This window comes from Camelus dromedarius, chromosome 20 (assembly GCF_036321535.1).
Source record: "Camelus dromedarius isolate mCamDro1 chromosome 20, mCamDro1.pat, whole genome shotgun sequence".
NCBI classification, from domain to species: domain Eukaryota; kingdom Metazoa; phylum Chordata; class Mammalia; order Artiodactyla; family Camelidae; genus Camelus; species Camelus dromedarius.
This window is the reverse complement of record NC_087455.1, coordinates 1,287,968-1,293,230: the sequence shown is the minus strand read 5'-3', so window position 1 is coordinate 1,293,230 and position 5,263 is coordinate 1,287,968. Positions and strand designations below refer to the sequence as shown.

The window sequence follows — 5,263 nt, the reverse complement described above, 5'->3', positions numbered from 1 at the left end:
CAATGTGGAAAGGATGATGGAAATACACAATCACCATTCGGCAAAAATCCGCAGTCAGCGTTGTTTGTAGGGATCCTCAGCCTGGAACGGGGGCGGGGGATGGGGGGAGCTGCCTGCGGGAGTCCGGCCAGGAGGCCTGGCCAGGGGTGGGGCTGCGGCTGCTGATGCCCTTCCTGAGCTCTGAGCGCTGAGCTCCTGCCGCAGGGGCGGGACTCCACGGGGCACGCGGCCCTGAGGTGGGGCCTGCTGGGGGTCCTCCCCTAAAGGCCTGGGCATGACTGTGGGGGTCCTGGGGGGGTGGGGCATCAGAGGGGGCTCTGTGTGTGTGTGTGAAAGAGAGTCATTGTGTGAGTGTGAGAAGAATTCTGAGTGACTGTGCCAGTGCGAGTGCATGTAATTTACAAACACCTCGCCGCTAACACCTCAGCCGAGGGACAAGAGCCGATGCTGCCAGGGAGTGAGCACCACGTCCCTCCTCATACGATGCACTGAGAAGAACACAACCATGCTTTTGTGATGTTTCTGTCAAAATGCTTCAGCTGAATTTAATCACAAATAAACAAGCCCCAGTGAACAGACTTTCTACAAAATAGGTGGTCATCACTCTTCAGAAGTGGTGAGGTCATGAAAGAAATCAAGAACTGAGTCCTGTTGCAGATCAGAGGGACTGAAGGAAGCAAGACGGGCAGGTGGGACGCGCGAGGTTCGGTCGGCGGTGGGGGGTGGGGGTGGGGGGCGGCCACACCTGGCAGCGTCCAATAAGACCTGAAGGCCAGGCACACTGTGTGCCAGTCTCGCCTGTATCGTTTTATCCTTGTCATGTGGTAATGCACGATGTTAAAGTGTGGGAAATCTGTGGAAAGGGTTATATAGAAAAATTATGTATGTGTTTGCAACTTTTTTTATAAATCTGAAATTGTTTCCAAATGAAAACTTTAAGCTGTAAGCCTCTTAACAGAATATTAATTTTTATTCTCCTTTCATATAAGTACAGAAGGATATAAATGTTTCCCAAACTGCCACCCTTCACTACATCCCGAACGTTCTGGGGAGGGGTGTTCTCCTCGCTCACCCATTCTGGGTATCTAAAAAAATAATCTAAGAGGTCTTCTTGAAAACAGTGCCCACTTGAAATGTGTATCTTTTCCATTTCTACATGTGAACTTTTTCACGTTTATCTTTTTTGTTATTGCATCAGAGAACGTAGTCCTGAGACACAAGATGAAGATTTTTGATGAGTGATAAGATCTGTACACTTTGAACAAACCCAAAGCACTGGAAGGTCTTGTTCAATTTCAGTTCCAACACCTGAGTACCAGGGGCTGGATGTTTCATTGCTGCCACAGAGGGGGCGCCTGGGGGAGCCCCTGGGGCCATCTGCCTCATGGAACATGGACTTAATGCAATGAACTGTCCTCTCTCACCTCATCTCTTGGCCCTCTCCCTCTCATGCACTCAGGGGTTTCTGGGTCTCTCCCTCAGCCATCTGTGGACCCCCACAAATCTTCCCCCCAGATCCTCCCCAGTATGGAACTCAGTCCCTGCTCCATGAGGTCTGTTACACCAAAAAAAAGAATGCACCAGAGCTGATGGCTGAGTCTGAGGCTGGCCCAGGTGGGTGGACCCACAGAGGGGGAGAGCAGATTCCCTGCCCACTTCACCCCTACCCCCTGTGACTCAGCTCCCTCCTCCTCTCTGGGCCTGAGAGGCTGCTGACTTAGGAAGCCAAGAAGCCTTCCCAAGGACAGGGTCAACTCTGACTTCCATCAGGGCTGAACTCAGTTCTGAGGAAAGGTGTAGGAACAAGGGTCAGGTGAGGGTCAGGTGAGGGTCACTGGGACAAGGACCCACATGGGGACAGAGGACCAGAGAAGCTAGGAAAACACATGCAAATGAGAATCGAGGGTGTGTCCAGGCTGTGGCACGCAGGGGGCAGAGGAGAGAAGGGATGGGGCGCCTAAGGCCAGGGTTCTGGGGGGCTCTGGATACAGCTCTTTCTCTGCCTGCCCCCTACTCAGGCCTGGCTGACCAGCCATGAGAGGGGTCTTCCTAGTCCCTTGGTCTGCCCTGGTGTGTGCAGACAGGGCTGAGACAAACAGTGGCTGAGGTGGAAGGGAAGGCCCAGTGGGTCTTTTCCTGGTGGAGTGAGGGCTGGGCGGGGCCTTGGGTGTTTGCTCACGTGTGTGCGGGCGCCCTTCCTTGAGCGCAGCCCGTGCCTGCCTGCTGCGTGCAATAGGCACCCCGCAGGAGGTGGGAGATCTGACATCCGCCTGCTGGTGCAAGCGTCAGACCCAGGTCCTCGGAAGCCCGTGAGCTCAGAGTCCGGGGTTGCTTGGGGCCTGGGAGCCCATGGCCGGCAAGGTCTTCCCCAGGAGGTGGCAGGGCAGCCCCTGGGTGTGCCCCGAGCCTGACTCTGCCCTGCCCCTGCTTGGCCCGCAGACCCCAGCCTGCATTGCCTCTACTTCTTGCGGGTCAACTCCACCTCCTTCTGCATACCAGCCGCCTGCACCCCTGTCGAGCACTTGTTCTGTTCCTCCTACAAGGTGGTCTTCCAAATCGGTGAGTCCACGGCCCGGGCTTGGCTGCCCGGCCCCCTGGACCCTGGGTGCTTTCCTCCCAGGGGCTCCGCACAGAGCGGGGCTGTGATCTCCCCCTCCATGGACCCCACGTTTGGTCTCTCTGCTCCCCTCCATGCAAAGCTCACAGGAACATGCCAGGATGGAGAGGGAGTGAAGTGCTCTGGAGGGGGCGTCAGGCCAGAAGGCCTTTGGAGCCCCACAGAGCCCTTTCCCTTTTTACCGGGCTTGGGGTGCCATCACTGCAGCCCCCCCCCACTCCTCCCAGCTTCTCCCTCCTCTCTACGGCTTCCCGCCCGGTTCTGGAGGAAGTGTCCCTGGGTACCACCTGCATTTGGCGAGGCTGGTCCTTGTTCCTGGTCCTCCCCTCATCTCCCTCCTGCCCCTCCATCTCAGCTCTCCCAGGGGGTAGGTTTAGGGGCGGCAAAGACCCCTGAGGGTGATCCCAGGCGGAATGGACAGGCAGTGGGGAGCTGCATGCCTTGGGGCTCTGACTTCCTGCCCCACGTGCAGGAGTTCTAAGTTGTGCTCCATCAGGAGGACCTCCTTCTGAGGCTGGGCCCTTCCTGCCCCACCCAGGAGACCCTTTCTTAGGGGCTGTTTGGTGCTTTTCTTTCCCTTTGTGGCTTGTCTAAGGGGACCCCTGCAGACAGGCCCAGGCAGAGATGTGTCTACACTTCTCCGACTTGTATGAGTGAGGACTGGGCCCAGCCCGGGGCCAGACACCTGCAGAAGCTGGGAAATCCTCCATTCCCCTAAATTCCGCACAGGAACAGGAGCTGCAGAGGCTGCCTGGAAGGCGCACGCCGGGGGACCTGCAGCTCCAGAGGGCTGCCTGGCTGACAGCTGAACCCACGTGTGGTTAGGAATGCCCAGCGCCCAGAGGCTTGGCTGGGAGCACTTGCTGTCCTCCCTCCCAGGTTCAGAAAAAAGATGCTGATCAGCAAGGGCTGCACGTCTTCCTCCTTCACCAACAACCCCCCGACTTGAGCATGATCCCCGCGGAAAACATCAGTCACGCCAAGTTCCTGTGCTGCCCATCCGGCATGTGTAACCAAGAGGTCAAGGGTAGCTCCTCGGCCCCGCAAGTCAGGCTTCTGCTCAGCCTGGGGCTTGGCTTCCACCAGGCCCTGCTGCGAGGACCCTCCCTTCCTGCCCCCACCCCAACCCCTCCCTCTCTGTGGACTGGGTGACAGGGCCGACCCTCCAAGATGAGGGTCCCCTGGGTGGGAGAGGCAGACTCACTGCCTCTCTTGCCTGGCAAGTCTGAGCATGGTCCAGCCCCTCCGTCCTCCTAGTCCCAGTTTCGGGGGTGGCAGGTTCCTTCTGGTCCAGCTCACTCGTGCTGTCCACCTTAAGAGGGTCTTGCCCAACAAAGTGTCAACTCCATCCCTTCTATGCCAATGAGATGGGTGGTGACACTTGTCCCCCACATGGACCCTGAAGTTCACATCCCCTGGGGAAGCCTCCCAAGGGTGCCTGACAGGCAATGGGATCACAGATCAATAAAGCAAAAGCAAACAAGGCCGAGCGATGACTGGGTGTCAGGTAGAGATGGGCTCAGGTTGGATCGTAAGTTAACAAGGAGAGAGCCTTGGATGGCGAAGAAACAGGGAGTGAGTGACAAAGCTGTGGGACTGCCCCTTGGTGAGGATGTGACCACAGTAATGGGGGCGTCTCTCATTTAAGCTGGAGCCCTCTGTGTCCAGCCCCTCCCTCCCTCCCCACAGCCCCCAACCACTCCTCACTCCAGGTCTCCCTGACCTCAGACGGACATTCAGGTCACTGTCCTGGCTGATCCCGGGAACTGGGTCCTCTCCCAACGAAGAGACTTGAGCCGATGTGGCCACTGCGAGGCACTGCTGGAAGCCAGGTCTCCAGCCACACGGCAGGAGGCAGGCACGCACGCGCCCACCCCCTCACAGGGGCCGAGCCCCATAGACAGCTGATCCAAGTGGACAAATACGCCAGAAAATAATGCTTTGGTTCAGCAAACGAATGTAGCAGAATTGCTCCTCTTGGGTGACATGCTCCAGCTTTTCTTCTAGATCATGAAGGGGCCCCCACATTCACTGCTGTACCACCCTGGCGTAGAGCGACCGGCCAGATGTCCCGGTGCTGTCCCCCGCGGGCTGTCCCCACGGCCCACCAGGAGCCTGTGGGATAGGACCAGAGTTTGCAAGTGGCCCGTGGCAGGTCCTGGAGTCACCAGTTTTTTGTTCAGTCCAAGAGCAGGATAGGACAGGTCAGAGGACACCAGGCACCGGATGGGCGGTGCTGTGGTGTGAATGGCCCGTCAGCTCTGTGAGGAGGCTGTTCACTCGTGTATGTACATGTCCGCGTGTTGTGTAAGGTCCAGCGTTTCTGATTCTTGGTCAGGTCATAACCTTTCAGGCTGAAGACCGTGGAGCCACCCACCCCACTTCCTCCAGTCACTCTCAAGCTCACCTCTTGGGCCAGCAGAGGGTTCTGGGCACAGTGACAGCTCCTCACGCCACGGCTGCTCCCAGGCCCCTGGGGGCCCGGGTTGCCTCGCAGCAGGAGGCCCCGTCCCCCCGGCGCAGGGGCCCGGGGTCTACTGGGCTTGCTGGTGTCTGCCTGGACCCCAGGGCTGCCTCTGGTCCAAGCTGTCCTCCCTGGAGTCTCCTGGGTCCTATGTGAACTTTGGGTTCAGATCAGTGTGGAGG

At 58.1% G+C, this 5,263-nt stretch overlaps 1 long non-coding RNA gene across 1 annotated transcript; it reads left to right on the top strand.

Moving 5' to 3' along the window:
* Positions 1–289: 289 nt before the first annotated feature.
* LOC116148969 (uncharacterized) lies at positions 290–4,100 on the top strand. Its single transcript, XR_010376998.1, has 3 exons — positions 290–689; positions 2,440–2,559; positions 3,347–4,100. It is a non-coding gene; the product is annotated as an uncharacterized LOC116148969 (long non-coding RNA).
* Positions 4,101–5,263: the final 1,163 nt, after the last annotated feature.